The 19,253-nt window shown below is 37.4% G+C and overlaps 1 protein-coding gene, 1 non-coding gene and 2 pseudogenes across 9 annotated transcripts in view; 3 read left to right on the top strand and 1 right to left on the bottom strand.

Moving 5' to 3' along the window:
- Positions 1–19,253, top strand: part of Zc3h12b (zinc finger CCCH-type containing 12B) — a 290,287-nt gene that overhangs the window by 159,086 nt on the left and 111,948 nt on the right. The gene's annotated exons all lie outside the window — the stretch shown is intronic.
- LOC138839838 (SERTA domain-containing protein 4-like) lies at positions 1,550–2,188 on the bottom strand (annotated as a pseudogene).
- LOC138839839 (BRCA2 and CDKN1A-interacting protein pseudogene) lies at positions 4,992–9,937 on the top strand (annotated as a pseudogene).
- Positions 13,527–13,632, top strand: LOC138840532 (U6 spliceosomal RNA). The gene has a single exon (XR_011376105.1). It is a non-coding gene; the product is annotated as a U6 spliceosomal RNA (small nuclear RNA).

Below are 19,253 nucleotides of genomic sequence, written 5' to 3' on the forward strand. Positions count from 1 at the left end.
AACAAGTGAAGTGATATAAGACAGATTAAAATATAGTGCTTGCCACAGTCTCATGAAATTCACTGAACAAGAAACAAAACAAGCTGGGTGCCAGTGGCTCGTGTCTATAGTCCTAGCTACTCAGAAAGCTGAAATCTGATGGTCACAGTTCAAAACCAGCCTACGCAGGAAAGTCTCTGAAAGTTTTATCTCCAAATAACCACCAAAAAAAGCCACAGATGAAGCTGTGTCTCAAGTGGTACAGCACTATTCTTGGGCATAAAAAGCTCAGGGTCAGTGCGCAGGCCCTGAGTTCAAGTCTCAAGACCAGCACCAATGAAAGAAAAAACAAAACAACCCAAACCCAGAAAACTCAGCAACCAGACAGTTGCCATAGAAAAACATGCTTCCTAACCTCTCTTTATTATCTCCTCCATCCCTGTCTAAAAATGTCAAACCTGAAACAATTGAGCATTAAAAATTAAGGAAGAGGGGCTGGGAATGTGGCTTAGTGGTAGAGTCCTTGCCTCACATTCATGAGGCCCTGGGTTTGATTCCTCAGCACCACATAAGCAGAAAAAGCTGGAAGTGGCACTGTGGCTCAAGTGGTAGAGTGCTAGCCTTGAGCTGAAGAGCTAAGGGACAGTGCCCAGGCCCAGAGTTCAGGCCCCACGACTGACAAAAAAGAAATACCCAAGAAAAATTAAGGAACAATCAGATATTGAACCAAAAGTTGAACACAAGAGTTCAGTTTCCAAATCATATAAATCCACCCTATATTTGGGGTTTTTTCCTGTTTGTTAAATCTTTGCTATAATTCCCATTTAGCTGTAAATTTCACATTGGCAAGCATTAAGATAAAATAAGGCATCAAAAATCACCCCGCATATTACTTCCCTTAAAAGTTTATCACGCATCACAGGCAAGCCAAAGTCTCACAGAAAATATATCCTCCACAGGCCCCAGAAAGATGTTTCATTGCATTCCATCCTAGTATCATCTGTCACAGAGACTGTGAAACACAAATACTTAACAATTCTAGGAAGCCATTTCATCTAGCACCTTGTCTTCAGTGTTTTATACAGAAAACATTTTGTATCGTGTTGAAGAAACAGATTTTTTTTCTGTATCGATTTGCTTTCTTATAACTCCCTAAATAATTGGAAAAGCACCTTGAACTTTCTTATCTAGTGACAGGCTCCTTGAGAAATAATGGAAATATTACAAGAAGACATTGTTCTCCCCAGTCCAGTCTACTGTTATTTTTCAGTAAACTAAGATATACTGTTAAGCATTAAGTCACCTGTTTTTCTGGTAAAAATTACCATGTTCATAAGTAGCTCACCAATGTCTACTTCTCCAGATGTTTTCTGAAATCTGTTCAGGCATTACAATGACATGGCATATTCATGGCATAATTTTATCAGTTGTACAAACCTATAAAATTCACAATAAAATAAACCAAATTTATAAAAATCAATTCATCAGGCTGTGCATAATTCTGAGTTTTGGTAAGAAGATAGCTCATGTTTTACTTCCTATAATTGATTTATCCTTCCTGCTGAACAGCTCAGACTAGACTCCTTTTACTTTGAAGACCTTTCCAAGATTCACTTTATTCTTGTTTTTTTCAATGCATGGTCTCAAAATAATCATAAAATTGGCCTTTACAACTCAAAATCAAGGCCATTTCCCAGAAGTTCAGGGCTGAGGGGGTCACTACCTCTGTTAGTTTCATTATTTATTTTCTTGACCCTTAATTTGGCCTTTTCCTAGCTACTAAGTGACCTGATATTAATTACAAAGATTTTATTGTCAAGTAGCTGGCCATTGCTCTTGTAAATAGGTGCACTGCCTACATCAAAATCCAACTGTTTGAAACAACTTGTCAAAGGGAGAAAAGGAGAAGAGAAGGAGGAAGAAAAAGCATCAAAGGAGGAACTTCTAACACAGGAATTTATTGAAAGAAACAAATTTAGGTATAGACCAACACATTGTTAGTAAGAAAGCATCAGGCATGGAACTTTTCTCACCCCTCTTTGGCCATCCATGGTTGTTTCTGATAAAGGACAATCTTGAGCCATAAACCATTCTTGGGCAGAGGCAGAGTTGAGAGAACAGCCTGGAAAGCACCAGTTGTGCTGTGAGTGACTTCTCTCTGGATTGTTTTCAGTAAGTTGTTGATAAATTTTAGCTTTTCTATTGACATATAAAGAATACAAATGTTTCTCAAAAATTGAGATGGTCCACCAATGGGGAACTGGCTCCTCAGTCTATCTGCAAAGGAGCCTGAACTGCCTTTTTATGCTGTGTGTGTGTATGTGTGTGCACGCGCATGTGTGCACGTGCAGACTAATTTCCCTTAATCCATGGGAAAGCCTTAACTCATTTGTGAAAGACAGTTTTGCTAGTCATAGTATTCCTGGTGAAACATTTGTTTGTTGTTTCTCCCAGTTCCATCATTGTTGGCAAGGTTAAGAAACACACTGATAGTATTCAGGATCATCCCATGCCCGTAACCACTCATTTTTATCTTGCTGCTTTCAAAATTCTCCAGTCACTCTCTTCTCTTTTTGTCTATGCTGGTCCTAGGGCTTGAATTCAGGGTCTGGTCACTGCCCTGAGCTTTTTGTTTTTCCTTTTTTTATTTTTATTTTTTTGCTCAAGGATAGTGCTCTACCACTTGAGCCACAGCTCAACTTCCAGCAGTTTAGTAATTAATTGGAGATCAGAGTCTCAAGGACTTCCTTGCCTAGGCTGCCTTCAAATTGTGGTCCTTAGATTTTAGTCTTCTAGCTACTTAAATACTTAGCTAGGATTATAGTCATGAGCCACTGGCATCTGGCTATCCACTACTTTTAATGATTTCTTTCATAATGGGTTTTAGTATACTTTTCTTTGGGTTGGTAATACTTGAGGACCTTGAGTTTAATGAACCTAAATGTCTATATACTTCACAACATTTGAAGTGTTCAAGCCATTATGTATTTCAATCAACTTTCCTTTTCTCTTTTTTCCTTTGAAACTAATATAATGCATATTTGTTTCATTTAATTTCCATGAGATTTCTTCACTTTTCTATTGTTTTTCTCCTCTGACTGGTAAATTTTAAATGTCACATCTTATTCACAGATTCTGTCTTCTACTTCATTGAATCAATTGAAGCTATTACCCTTTGTATTTCATTCATTGTATTTATCACCTTCAGAATCTGTATTTGATTATTAGTCTCATCTAATTACAGAACTTCTCATCATATATTGTTTTCTTTTTCTTTTTGTTGCTCATGAGGTTTGAACTGTGGGCCTGAGTGCTGTCCCTGAGCTCTTCAGCTCAAGGTGAGCACCACTTCTGGTTTTCTGGTGGTTTGTTGGAGATAAGAGTCTCACAGATTTTCCTGCCCGGCTGGGTTTGAACTTCAATCTGCAGATCTCAGCCTCCTGAATAGCTAGGATTACAGGTTTGAGCCATTGGTGCCCAACCTATTGTTTTCTTATATTCTTGCATTTGTCTCTTTGTGTGGTATTGTAGCTCAGTGAGCTTCTGTTAAACAAGTGCTTTGACTTATTTGTCAGACAACTCATAGATCTCCATTTTGCTGAGGTCATTTACCAGAATTTTTTGTTTCTTTGGGTTGTATCATATTTACCTGGTTTTTTCAATTCTTGAAGTCTTGTGTTGTTATTTTTACATTTAAAGGAGTTATCTCCAACCTTTAGTTACTGGTTTTTGGAGAGAGAGCTTTTCAGTAATTATCCATCCAGATATTTCATAGCTGTCTCACTTGATAGGTCTCAATTTCCTATGCATATAATTGCTTCTATGCCCTTATGTCTTTAAGAAGTAAATTTGTAGGACTTTATGTCTTGACTTGATCTCAAAAAGCCACAATAGTTCTTGAAACAGTCTATTTTCCTCATGGAACTGCTCTGTGATTGTAAGCTCTTCTTTCCAGTCTAAGAGCTTCAAGCTAGTTATCCACATGTGTGCATGTACAAAGGATCACATGAGGAACTGGATGGGCTAGTTGGGAATATCCATATACATTGTATTCTATGATGTCGACCAGTAGGTCTCTTGGTGGACTTGCCACATGGTTTATAGAAACAGTGGCCCTTTGTTGAATTTTGTGTCTTTGTTTGATCCCTGATACTTTTCCCTGATACTAAACTGCCATCAGACAATTTACATGTCTGGATTCCATCAATGTTCTAGATAGGTCAAGACTCAATTGAGTACCTTCATGTGTATACGTAAGTTAGGCAGTTACTACATTCTCAATTTCCCCTCAGACTTCACAAGATGAGGAAGTCTCTTGCCACTGAGCTGTGCTGCTTTTGGGAAGGGATGGCATGAGTGAAGTAAAATAGTTACTATTATCCTCTTAAATGCATCTACTATGTGATGTTTTTGCTCCAGGAGCCAGTCCCTCTGGTGGGTATCTAAGTCCCCACAAAAGTACTCTCATCTATAGGTGATCATCATCAATATCAGTGTTTCTATGGGAAGATGAGAGCCAAAACCTCTTGTTCTCCCATCTTGTTGGTGTCTAAATCTAATAAATTATTTTCATACTTCAATGAGTCATTATTTCCAGCAGACTAAAATTTAAACTCTTAAGCATAGCTGGGCTCCATCCATATGAAGATACTTATAGTTTCTAGGATTCACTTTGCAGCTTCAAGCCACAATGCTTTCTGAAATACTGCCTTCTCTACTTCCATCTTCCTATATGCTTACATGAATTTTTATACAACTTTCAAGATCTGCCATACATATCTTCTTTTGTGAAATGTTCTGTGCTTTTGTGAGCATCCCTTTTGAAATATGCCTTAGATCTGTCTTTAAAGAATAGCTTAAACCTGGAGGTGAAAAAAATGAAAATAGTTAACAGAACTACTAAGGTTTAAAAAGGCCATCCTTTTATCTGGATCTGCCAGTGAATATATGAAAGAACTTCATTGGAGAATTTGACCACCCTATGATTCAGGTTTTTTGTATGCAAAATAACAATGGTGAATCAGATGGCCTTTAAAGGTTCTTGCAATTCTAACATCACTGATTCTGTAGTTCTTCTGGGTAATAGAGACGAGGCTAGTTTAAATGGAATCTGTAGTGAGCTGAAGAGGTCTGAATAGAGTAGCTCTCTAGTATTGACTGTGTCCTGATCAGCACTAGAATTTGAGAAAATTGAAAAAATACAGAAAGCACTATTCACAGATAAAACAGATAATGGAAATGATGCTGTTCATGGACATGCTCATTTTTCTATCAGCTAAAGTAATAATTCATTTTATACATGCACAAAAAATGTGTAGAAGAGGCAGAAAGGTTTTACCTCTCCATTATGGAAATATTATGGAAAATATTAACCATAGATTGAATGCTGCTCTGGTCCTTCCTAACAAATCTAAAATTAAGTCCTGAAACCATATGTGTTCCCAAGTAACATAAAAGCATTCCTGAATAATGATCAAGAATATTTCTAAGAATATGATCTGGACATAATTGCCCAAACCTGTAATCCCAACTACATGGGAGACAGAATAGGAGGATCACAGTTTGGGGCCAATTTAGGCAAAAAGTAAGACTGCCTCAAAAACTGAGCATGGTGTTTACCATCTGTAATAACTGTTTAAGACTAACCTAGGCTAAATTATGAGGCCCTATTGGAAAAATAAACTAAAAATCAAAGGACTGAGGTCATGACTCAGGTAGTAGAGCAGTTTCCTCACAAGTGCAAGGCACTGGGTTCAATTATTAGGATTGCCACAAAATAAATTTATAGGAATACAAATATTTCCATAACAAGTTGAAAATTTACTATATATGGTACTCAAAAGAGCTACACATTTTGCCAAGAAGTTGGAATATATTATTAAGACAAAATTTATTAACACTTAGAAAGAAATTACCAAAAACTGATAAAACAAATATCTGCAGCCAGTATAGCAGTTATGACTATTACATATGTTTAAGAAGTAGAAACATTGATCAATGTAGTATTTAAAGGTGTAATGTAACTAAAATCAATATGTTGAAAACTAAACATGAGATGATAAATCTGCTGTATTAAATAAAAAAAGAATAGGTATAGGACAAATTATCAGTAAGCATAAGATACAACAATAATTTATCTAACATGTAATGCAAAAATTAAAAAAGAAAGATATGAGTATCAGTGAACCATGATACAATTTCATGAACTCTAATATAGATACAAGTTAAGCATCAGAAGGAATAGAAATTGGAAGGGACAAAAAATTATTTCAAGAAACAAGTCAAGGGGCTGGGAAGGTGGCTCAGTGGTAGAGTGCTTGCCTTGCATGCATGAGGCCCTGGGTTTGATTCCTCAGCACTACATAAGCAGAAAAAGCTGGAAGGGGTACTGTGGCTCAAGTGGTAGAGCACTACTCTTGAGCTGAAGAGCTGAAGGACAGCACCCAGGTCCAGAGTTCAGGCCCCACACCCAGCAAAAAACAAAAACAAGCAAAAAAAAAAAAGTCAAAAAATTTCAAAGTGTGGGGGGGAGGTGGGGAGATGGGAAGCAATGGTAAGGGGAAACAAAGGAGGAGGCAACAATGCTTGATAAGAAATGCACTCATTACCTTGCCCATATAATTGTAACCCCTCTGTACGGTATTTTCCCAATAAAAAAAAAAAGGGAATCACCAAAGGATTCCGCATATTAAAAGCTGTTGCTATTTGTATTTGACAATCAGAAAAAAAAAAAATCAAAGTTCCTGAAAATATAATAGCCATGAGCCGGGGCTGGGAAGGTGGCTTAGTGGTAGAGTGCTTGCCTTGCATGCATGAGGCCCTGGGTTCGATTCCTCAGCACCACATAATCAAAAAGAAAAAAAAAAGCTGGAAGTGGTGCTGTGGCTCAAGTGGTAGAGCGACAGTGCCCAGGCCCAGAGTTCAGGCCCCACGACCGGACACCCCCCCAAAAAAAATAGCCATGAGCCTAAGAGGTAAACTTAAAGCACAAGGAATAGGAAGAATAATATGATAAGGCTCATCAGAATAAAATTTCGTTAAAGCTAATAGTAGAAATTCTTAAAAGTAAGCAAATATAAATGAACAATTATAAATATAAAGTATGATAATAAACTACTCATGAGAACCCATGTTAGCCAGGAAAAAATGGACATAAGAACAAATTTAAGCTTTTATACTTTCAAAATATTTTTTAAATTGTGAAAATACTGTACAGAGGGGTTACAATTACATGAGCAAGATAATGAGTACATTTCTTATCAAGCATTGTAGCCTCCTCCTTTGTTTCCCCTTCCCATCCCTTCCCATCCTCCCCTCATCCCCCCACCCAATCATCCCTGCTCCCCCCCCACCAAAGTTGTAAAGTTTGTTTTCGACATAACGACTTGTACATCTCATTGTTGCAATGGGTCTACCTGTATCCCTATTTAAACGATGTTTTCCCCCTTCCCCTCCACAAATTATACCGACATCAAATACAGTGAAAGCAGGGGTTATACTGTGGGGGAGGAATATACAAAGCAACAAAGAAATAATCTTATAAATGTGTTAGAAACAATCACATGAAAGAAAAAAAACATTTGAGTACATATCTTAGGGTTCATTTCCCTAACATCACGTTATCTGATCTTTTCTGCTTGACTCAGACATATACTAGATATTGCTAATAAGGTCTCATATCTAAAAATATACTTGGAACTCAAAAAATTAAATCCCCCAACAACAAATCCTCAAAGAAACAACTGCCCAATAAATAAGTGGGCTAAAGACTCTGAAGAGGAAAGAAGGATGGCCAATAGACACATGAAGAAATGCTCAACCTCCCTAGCCATAAAAGAAATACAAATAAAAACAACATTGAGATATCACCACTCCACTTAGAATGGCTAAAATCAAGAACTCTAACAACAACAGATGCTGGAGGGGATGTGGACAGAAGGGAACCTTACTGCATTGTTGGTAGGAGTGTAAACTTGTTCAACCACTTTGGAAAGTAGTATGGAGGTTTCTCAAAAGACTCCACATAGAGCTCCCCTATGACCCAGCAATCCCACTTTTGGGCATTTACCCAAATGTTTACAAACAAGACCACACTAAACCTACCAGCACGACTATGTTTATTGCAGCACTATTTACTATAGCTAAGATATGGAACCAACCCAGATGCCCCTCAGTAGATGAATGGATGAAGAAAATGTGGTATATATACACAATGGAATTCTATGCCTCCATCAGAAAGAATGACATTGCCCCATTTGTTAAGAAATGGAAAGACTTGGAAAAAATTATATTAAGTGAAGTAAGCCAGGCCCAAAGAAACATACTTATCAAAATATTTTGAAAATAAAGGTGAATACTTCTCCATCTGAATATAAACTGAATGTATTTATAAATACCCATAAGAAATTTTGAAGAACTCCCAAAATATGTAAGTAAATGATACTGTATGGAAATATGAAGACCAACAGCAATGGTAATTATGTCTATCATGTCTGTATATATCTATGATGTCCAATTTATCTTATTATTATAACAATCTCTTTAAAAGATAATTATTTAAAGCAAAATATTATAACAATGTTTTCTATAGTTTATCAGTATTACAAGACTAGAAGTAGAATATCAATAGGAGAAATAGATATGTAATTTTTGTGTGTATATATGTCTACTGTATGTATATATAATATTATTTTACTGAAAAGTAGACTATAGTAGGTTTAAAAATATTCTTTAAACTCAAAATCAAGAATTATGCATAGACACATGCAGAGACAGAGACAGACACAGAGAGCAGTTTTAACTAATAAGCCCACAAAGAAGATCACATGGAATCATAAAGTATTAATCTAATCCAAAAAAAAACCATAGAAAATGGAAAAAAAAGTGGAACAAATGATGGCTGGGACAACTAGAAATTAGACAACATAGTAGAAACAAGCTATAAGCAGGATTGCCTAAATATGAATATTAAAAACCACCCAAAACAAGATAATTAGACTAAATTAAAAATAAAACCTACTGTATGCTGTGTAAGAGAAAACAATTTTAAACACTGAAGTAAAAGGACACTTAAAAGTAAAAAGAAAGGTGGGGAATTGAGGCCTCTGGCTTCTGGGAGGCCAGGCCCAGCACAATGAAGAACAGGATGGAGTGAAGAATGAGGACAAAGATAAAGAAGACAAGGGCAGTGATGAAGAGAAGGACAACAATGAGATCATTGATGAGGAAGTGAATATTGACTTTGAAGCTTATTTCATCTCAGATAATGTTCGTGTTAGAGTTACAAAATTATTGCAGCAGCTTTTCCTAAAGGCTCCAGTGAACACTGCAGAACAAATTGATCTTTTCATTCAACAGAACCCTATTAGGAGTGTGATTAAGCAAACTAATATTTCAGAAGATAATGACTATAATACAGTTCAAGATGAGATGTTTTGTTTTATGAACCTTTTAAATTTAACTGAACATATTAAAGGATTCGTTCTAAGCTTTCTATGAGAAGAACTGTGAAAAGAGGATGGGTGAACAGCTGGATAAGCTTTTAAATGACACCTTGAAGCCAGTGGGCTGTCTGCTAAGTGACAGATTCATTAATGGCCTTTGGATTGTTCTTCCCATCTACCAGCAACTTCAGAAAGAACTAGCAAAGGCATATGAACTAATAAGCAACGTGAGACATTCTGCTTCAACTTGCTGGTCCTTAAGACATTTATGGAAACAGAAAAACTCAATTCCAAGAAGGGGAGTGGTTAAAAGCAGGATTTTTTTAATGTTCACAAATGCAGAGGAAGAATTTTTCTATGAGAAGGCAATCCTCAAGTTTAGCTACTCAGTGCAGGAGAGTGACATTTGTTTGGGAGGGATGTTAATTCCAGAGACAGAGAGCAGTTTTAACTTATAAGCCCACAAAGAACAGCACATGGAATCATGAAGTATTAACCTAATTCAGGATACCAGGTGAGTGAAATCATGGAAAACTGAAAAAACACCTATTTAGCCTACTTTCCATAGACTGGGATGGGTTTGGTTTAGTAAAAACTTGAGAAAACCTTGAAAATTTTTACTGAAAAACTCATCACTTTATTCAGATTAAATTTCTCTATAAAAACTACGATTCTGTTTATGTGTCTATAACACATTTATACAATACCTGTTTATTTAAATTTTTGTCAAATTAGGAATGGTTGGCTAAAAACATCTACTAAGAAGAAAAATAGAGAGTGGGTAGTTTAAAGAATGCAGCAGCCAGGCACTGGTGACTCACACCTATAATCCTAGCTACTCAGGAGCCTGAGATCTGAGGATAGCAGCTCAATGCCAACTTGGACAGTAAAGACCATGAGACTTTTACCTCTAATTAACCACCAGAAAACCAGAAGTGGCTCTGTGGCTCAAAATGGTAGAAGGCTAGCCTTGAGCAAAAAAGCTCAGGGACAGTGTCCATGCCCTGAATTCAAGGCCTAAGACACACACACACACACACACACACACACACACACACACACACACACACACACACACACACACACACACACACACAGACATAACTCCCATTTTTATTTTATTTTTTTTTATTTTTTTTTAAATATTATTTTATTTTATTTGAGAACATACTGTACAGAGGGGCTACAATTACATGGGCAGGATAATGCATACATTTCTTACCAAGCATTGCAGCCTCCTCCTTTGTTTACCCTTCACCTCCCTTCCCAGCCTCCCCCCTCCCCCCACCCAATTATACCCCCCTCCCCCCCCCAACCGACATTGTAAAGCTGGTTTTGACATGACATTTGTACTTCTCATTGTTGCAACAGGTCCACCTGAATCCTTAAACGAATTGTTTGCCCCCATCTCCTCCACATGTTATACTGACATCAAATATAGTGAAAGCGGGGGTTACACTGTGGGGGAGGGACATACAAAGCAACAAAGAAATAATCTTATAAATGCGTTAGAAACATATGCATGAAAGAAACGAAAACATTAAAATACATATTTAAGGGTTCATTTTCCTAACATCACATTATCTGACCTTTTCTGCTTGACTCATACCTATACTAGATATTGCAAATAAGGGAAACCATGGGACCTATGCTTCTTTGGGCCTGGCTTACTTCACTTAATATAATTTTTTCCAAGCCTTTCCATTTCCTAACAAATGGGGAAATGTCATTCTTTCTGATGGAGGCATAGAATTCCATTGTGTTTATATACCACATTTTCTTGATCCATTCATCCTTGAGGGGCATCTGGGTTGGTTCCATATCTTAGCTATGGTAAATAATGCTGCAATAAACATAGTTGTGCTGGTAGCTTTAGTGTGGTCTTGTTTGTAAACCTTTGGGTAAATGCCCAAAAGTGGGATTGCTGGATCATAGGGGAGATCTATGTGAAGTCTTTTGAGGAACCTCCATACTGCTTTCCAAAGTGGTTGAACAAGTTTACATTCCCACCAACAATGAAGTAAGGTTCCTTTCTGTCCACATCCCCTCCAGCATCTGTTGTTGTTAGAGTTCTTGATTTTTGCTGTTCTAACTGGAGTGAGGTGATATCTCAATGTTGTTTTGATTTGCATTTCTTTTATGGCTAGGGATGTTGAACATTTCTTCATGTGTCTATTGGCCATCCTTCTTTCTTCTTCAGAGAAGCTTCTCTTTAAGTCTTTCGCCCACTTATTTATTGGGCAGTTGTTTCTTTGAGGATTTGTTGTTGGGTGGTTTAATTTTTTGAGTTCCAAGTATATTTTAGATATGAGACCCTTGTCCGTTGTATGGCTAGTAAAGATCTTCTCCCAATCGGTGGGCTTTCTATTGATCTTGCTAGCTATGTCATTTGCCCTGCAGAAGCTCTGCAACCGTATGCAATCCCATTTGTCCAACCTTTCTTTGATTTGTTGTGCTTCCGGGTCTCTATTCAGAAAATTTTGGCCTGAGCCAAGGAGACCTAAGGTTTCTCCTATTCCATCCTGTAATGTTTTCAGAGTGTCTGCTTTGATAACTCCCATTTTTAAATTTTAAAATGAAAAAGTAAAAATACAAAGATTATACTGTGAATAGTCTTCATGAAAGTGTTATCATAGCTGACTCTGAGGCTGCTTTTGTTTGGAACAAACTTTGCAAGTTAATTCCCTTTTTTTGGCATTTGAGAACTTGGATTTCAGGAGCACTCTCACCAGTTTTTAACTGTTCAGTGTCTTAATGTGTCTAGACTATCTGACTATGTGACTATCACACTATGTGATCTTTTCCACACATGCTTCAACCATTTTAATGTGTTCCACCTTGAGGCTGTCAGTACAGAACAAACATGGGTTTGCTCAGCATGATTTTCATCTTTTGAATCTGTCAGCTAAGCAAACTTACTTTCTTTATGAAGTATCTGGTCCTAAGTTACTTCATTATAAAATAGAAAACAGATGTACAGTGATAGCATTTTAGTGTATCTTAGTCATTTGTACAACTATGTGCTAAGTCCCATGAGTCCTTCTAAAAACATTGAGTTGGAAAAAATGACATGAATGTAAAATGGAAACTGTTTGCAGAGGGAAACCAATGGGAGGGCTGAGGCTAAAACGAAAGGGTAGTGGGGTGGGCACTTATAATCAGTGTTTTATTTACATGTATGAAAATACAATAGTGAAACACATTACAATTTGTTCAAAAGTGGGTGGAAGATAAGAAAGAGCAATAGTGAGGGTGAATTCAATCAAAGTATGTGATATACAATTATGAAAGTATCACAATGAAACCCTTATGTACAATTAATATATGCTAATGTATGCTAACAAAATATTGACTTGGTCTTGAGTCCCTGATATACTAATAAAACCAATGGCAAGGTGGTCTGCCCTGAAAGGAGAAAGGGTATATATTAGAGGAAAGAATAGTACAATAGATAAAAATTTCTATTCAGGACTGGGGATGTAACCCAGAGGTTGCACTTGCATAGCATGGGTGAGACCCTGGATTTGATCTCCAGCAAAAAAAGTATGTTAATTCATCAGAATACAATGTTAAACTTATTTAAATCCAATTAAACACAAACATGCATGCACACACATGAACACATACATAAAGCCAGAAGTAGATCTGTTGCTCAAGTGGTAGTGCCCTAGTTCAAGCATAGAAAAATGAAAGGAAGGAAGGAGGGAAGGAAGGAGAGAGGAAGAAAGGAGGGAAACAAGGAAGGAAGGAAGGAAGGAAGGAAAGAAAATGAAAGAGAGAAAAAAGAAAAAGGAAAGAAGGGAAGAAGAAAGAAAACAATAAATCCTTAAATATTTGTACCCAAGATAGGTCAAAAATATTAAAAGATTAATTAATAGGTCAAAAATATCAAGAGGTGGGGCTGGGAAGGTGGCTCAATGGTAGAGTGCTTGCCTCACATGCATGAGGCCCTGGGTTTGATTCCTCAGCACCACATACACAGAAAAAGCCAGAAGTGTGTGTTTTGGCTCAAGTGGTAGAGCACTAGCCTTGAGCTGAAGAGCTGAGGAATAGCTCCCAGGCCCAGAGTTCAGGCCCCACAACCGACCAAAAAAAAATATCGAGGTGCTCTTTTCTGCAGCATATACACTAAATTGGAATGATCCAGGGAAAATTAGCATAGTTCTTGTGTAAGGATGTCATGCAAATTCATGAGGTAGTCCATATATAAGGTAAAAAGGAGAATGTCTCAGAGGGAATCAGTAGAATGGAGAAAGAGGAAAGTAAAGGACACAGAGTAATGTGGATTAAATCCCACAACCATAAATATATGAAGACAAGATAATGAAATCTACCAAATGCTATTTGATAAAGGGGGATAGCAATGAAGGGGTATGACATATAATGGAAGGGATAAACTTGTTCACAGTACTCTGTATGTGTCTAGGTAATTATGCACAATGAAACTCTCACATACTACAGTATGCTAATTCAGAAAATAAAAACTTCAAAAATATCGAAAAAACAGAAGTATTTCAACAACTGCATGTCAAACATTATGTGGTACACATAAAAGCAGTATACACAGGGAATTCATATCACTGAAAAGCCTGCTTTAGAAATGAAGGGTCCCCAATCAAGAAAATATGATAGCTGTCTGCTGATGGCTCACAACTGTAGTCCTGAGGCTGAGATTGGGAGGATCCAAATTTGAAGCCACCCTGGGCAAAAAAGATCATGAAACTCTTATCTTTTATTAACCAGCATAAAGCTAGGCTGAAGGTATGGCTCAAGTGATAGAAAGCCAATCACAAATAAGCCAAATGTGTGTGAGGCTCTTGAGTACAAGGTTAAAGCCCTGGTACCAGCAGAGAAAAAAAAATATGAGGGCAGATGCCATTAATATGAGGAATCAGGTCAGTAATACAATTATATGCCCTTCTATAATAAAAGAATAACATTATGAATTATGTTACTCCAATAAATTAACAACCTAGGTCAAATAGAAAAATCCTTAAAGGCAGATAATACTAAAAACCACGACTAAAGGAGAAATAACAAAACTACACCAGTATTTATTAAATTCAATGAATCTACTGTCTAAAAGCTGTCCACAAAGAAAACTTCCTGACATGTATGACTACACTGGTGCATTGTACTGAACAATTTAAAGAAGAAACAACATCAATTCTACACAATTCTTTCAGAAAATCAAAGGCACAAGGATCCTACAGGGCCTGGTAACAAAGAAATTACAAAGGAGGAAATCTATGGATGAATGTCATTCATAAAATTAGATATAAGCAGGGTGCCAGTGGCTCACACCTGTACTCCTAGGTACTCAAGAGGCTGAGAACTGAGGGTGACAACTAAAAGTCAGCCTGGGCAGGAGACTTTTATCTCAAATTAAGCACCAAAAAAGTAAAAGCTGTAAGTGGAGCTGTGTGGTGGTATAGTGCTAGCCTTGAGCACAAAAGCTCAGGCACAGCACCCAGGCCCTCAGTTCAAGCCCCAAGATTGGTGTGCTCTCTCTCTCTGTCTTCTCTGTCTCTGTCTGTCTGTCTGTCTGTCTGTCTGTCTGTCTGTCTGTCTGTCTGTCTGTCTCTCTCTCTCTCTCTCTCTCTCTCTCTCTCTCTCTCTCTCTCACACACACACACACACACACACACACACACACACACACACACACACACACACACACACACACACACACACCTCTAATTAAACATCAAAAAACTGGAAATGGAGCTGTGGCCTTGGATTAGAGCACCGGCCTTGACTGAAGAAGCTAAGGCACAATGCCCAGACTGTGAGTGCAAGCCCCAGGACTGGCACAAAAAATTGAAGTAAAAAATACATTTACAGTTGTGTCCAAAATGGGAAATTTTGATAGAATATATGTAAGTGCTGAAACCATTCAAGACTATAAAACATTGCTGAGGGAAATAAAAGATCTAAATTAATGGAAAGATAGATGCCATGTTCTCATATCAAAAGTGGCATTAAGACTTTTTTTTACTCAAATGGTAAAAAGACTCAGTTAAATCTCAATCGATCACAATAAGATTTTTTGTTTTTTTAATTTCTTTTTTAAAAATTGTATTTATATAGTTGATATACAGAGGGATTACAGTTACATGAATCAGCTATAGTCAGTACAATTCTTTTTTAATGTATATTTTTATTGTAAAGGTACAATACAGAGGGGTTACAGTTACATGAGCAAGGTAATGAGTCCACTTCCTATCTAGCATTGTTACACTCTCCCTTTCCTCCCCATCTCCCCAAATTTTCCCTCCTACCTCCCAAAGTTGTAAAGTTTGTTTTCAATATAGTTTCTTGTACATCTTGTTGTTACAATGGGTCATCCTGTATCCTTATTTCAGTATTTTATTTCGCTTCCCCTCTGCAAATTAGAAACACACACACACACACACACACACACACACACACACACACACACACACACACACACACACACACACACACATGATGCAGGACACTAGAATCAAATACAATGACAACAGGGGTTATACCATGGGTGAAGAACATACAAAGAAACAAAAAAAATCACATAGAACATTACAATTACATTAAAAAGAACAGCAAGAAAGATAAAATCTCTTCTGTCCCTATCTTGGGGTCCATTTTGCTTAAAATCATCTCATGTGCTCATGTGTACATATCTTTTCAATTCTTCTCATTTTCCTAGACAAATTGCAAAGAAGGGAAACCATGGGAACTATGTTTCTTTGGGTCTAGATTACTTCACTTAATATAATTTTTTCCAAGTCTTTCCATTTCCTAACAAATGGGGAGGTGTCATTATTTCTGATGGAGGCATAGAATTCCATTGTATATGTGTATAACATATTTTCTTGATCCATTCATCTACTGAGTGGCAACTGGGATGGTTCCATAGCTTAGCTATGGTCAATAATGCAGAGATAAACATACTTGTGTTGGTAGCTTTAGTATGGCCTTATTTGTGAGCATTTGGGTGAATGCCTAAAAGTGGGATTGGTGGGTCATAGGGAAGCTCTATGTGTAGTCTTTTGAGGACCCTCCATACTGCTTTCCAAAGTGGTTGAACAAGTTTTCACACCCACCAAAAATATATTAGAGTTCCCTTTTGGCCATATCTGTTGTTATTAGAATTCTTCATTATAGCCATTTTAACTGGGGTGAGATGGAATCTCAATGTTGCTTTACTTTGCATTGTGTTTATGGCTAGAGAAGTTGAGCATTTCTTCATGTGTCTATTGACCATTCTTATTTCCTCTTCAGAGAAGTCTCTGTTTAAGTCTTTAGTCCATTTATTAATCAGGCAGTTGTTTCTTTGAGTATATTTGTTGTTGGGGGATTTAATTTTTTGAGTGCTATGTATATTTTGGATATAGAACCCTTGTACATGTGTGGCTAGTGAAGATCTTTTCCCAATCTGTGGGCTTTCTATTGATCTTGCTAGGTATGTCCTTTGCCATGCAGAAGCTCTGCAGTTTCATGCAATCCCATTTGTCCAACCTTTCTTTGATTTGGTTGTGTTTCTGGGTTTTCCTTAAGAAAATTTCAGCCTGTTCCAAGGAGCCCTAGAGTTTCTCCTATTCATTTCTGTAATATTTTCAGGGTGTCTGCTTTGACTTGGAGGTCTCTGATCCATTTGGAGTTGATTCTGGTGCAGGGTGATATATACAGATCTATAGTTTTCTTCAGGTGTTAAATTAGTTTTTCCAGCACCATATACTGAAGAGGCTGTCTTTCTCCCATTCTATTTTTTTACTGCCCTTGTCAAAGATTAGGAGGATATTGGTCTGTGGGTTCATTTCTGGGTATTCAGTTCTAGTCCATTGGTCCTCAGGCCTGTTCTTGTGCCAGTACCAAATTATTTTGACTACCAGGGCTTTGTAGTAAAATTTGAAGTTTGGTATTGATATTCCCCCAGCACTGTTCTTTCTGCTAAGAATTGTTTTTGCTATTCGGGGTCCTTTACTGCTCCATGTGTATTTTTGAATTGCATCTTTCTGAGCTTTCTCTCTTGATTTTTTATGGTATTGATCTATTCAGCAGGGATAGTGGTGTGTTAAAGTCCCTAACAATTAATGTCTTTGGATCTATGTGATTTTAAGGAAAGTCGTGTTTCTTGGATAAATCTGGGTGCTCCATTATTTGGTGAATAGATATTTAGAATTGTAATATCCTCATGGAGAGATCCCTTAATTAGTATATAATGATCTTCTTTATCTCTTTTCACTTATTTTAATTTGAAGTCTATTTTATCTGATATTAGGATTGCAACTCCCGCCTGTTTACGGGGGCTGTTTGCTTGGTAGATTTTATTCCAGCCTTTAACTTTCAGAATATGTTTGCTTTTGTGGATAAGGTGTCTTTCTTGAAAGCAGCAGATAGAAGGATCTTGCTTTTTGATCCAATTAGACTATGTTGGAGAGTTAAGTCCATTAATATTCAGAGTTAGGAATGAGAGGTGTTTGGTAGTCCATGCGATGTTTTCCACCTTTTGGGGGGCTGTGCCAACTGGGTTCTTGCTATTATTCTTGGATCCTCTGGGAGTCGTTTCTTGGCCTTTATCATGCTCTTGTTGGTTTTCTATGTGTAGGACATCTTAAAATATCTTTTGTAGGGCTGGTTTATTGGAGATATATTGTTTCAATTTTTCTTTGCTGTGGAAGGTTTTTATTTGTCCTTCCAGTATGATGGAGAGTTTTGCTGGGTATAGTTCTTGATTGATAGTTAATTTGTCTTTAGGGCATGGCATACATCATTTCAGGCTCTTCTTGTTTTAATTGTCTCTGATGGGAAATTGAAGTTATTCTGATTGGCTTCCCTTTATAAGTGATTGATCTTTTCTCCCTGCCAGATTTAAGGAACCTTTCCCTGGTCTCAATTAATCCTGTGGGGATTACAATGTGAAGGTGGGATATCCTGTTCTGGTCTGGTCTATTTGGGGTTCTAAAGGCTTCTTGTATCTGAATAGGCCTATCTTTTTCTATGTTTAGGAAGTTCTCTACTTGGATCCTGTTAAATAAATTTCCTAGACCTTTCACTTCTGTCTCAAGGCCCACCTCTACGCCCATTAGCTTTAAATTAGGCCTTCTGATGTTGTCTTCTAAATGTTGAATACATCTATCATGTTTCTTGGATTTGTCTTTTTTTGGGGGGGAGGTCCGGTCGTGGGGCCTGAACTCTGGGCCTGGGCACTGTCCCTCAACTCTTCAGCTCAAGGCTAGTGCTCTACCACCTGAGCCACAGTGCCATTTCCCGGGGTTTTTTTGTTTATGTGGTGTTGAGGAATCGAACCCAGGGCCTCATGCATGCAAGGCAAGCACTCTACCACTAAGCCACCTTCCCAGCCCTCTTGGATTTGTCTTGAATACTGGTCTGTTCTTTCTGTATAATATCTAGGCTGCCTTCAATCCCAGAAATTCGATCTTCTGCATAGTTTCACCTACTGTCCAAACTTTCTCCTTTTTTAAAATTTCCTTTCCTTCTAATTGGTCAGATTTAATGGCTCCAAATTCTTTTTTGAGCTTTGTTTTAGATCTTGTATAGACTTCATTACTTCCTTAATTTCATTTTCAATGTTCATTCTCAAATCCCTTAGTTGATTTCATTGGCCTCCCTTTCCTCTGTTGGGCTTCATTCAACATTCCATTTGTGGCCTCGCTGGATTCCTCCAGCTGTGTGTTTGTGGATTCTATGAATGCCTCTTTTAATCTTCATTTAGTTTCATCCTGCTCACACAATTCCTCTATTAATCTTTGATTAGCCTTATCACGCTCACAAAATGTCTGTATTAATCTTTGGTTAGCCTCATCACACTCATACATTTCCCTA

This window comes from Dipodomys merriami, unplaced genomic scaffold (assembly GCF_024711535.1).
Source record: "Dipodomys merriami isolate MVZ:Mamm:240054 unplaced genomic scaffold, mDipMer1.0.p SCAF_3, whole genome shotgun sequence".
NCBI classification, from domain to species: Eukaryota; Metazoa; Chordata; class Mammalia; order Rodentia; family Heteromyidae; genus Dipodomys; species Dipodomys merriami.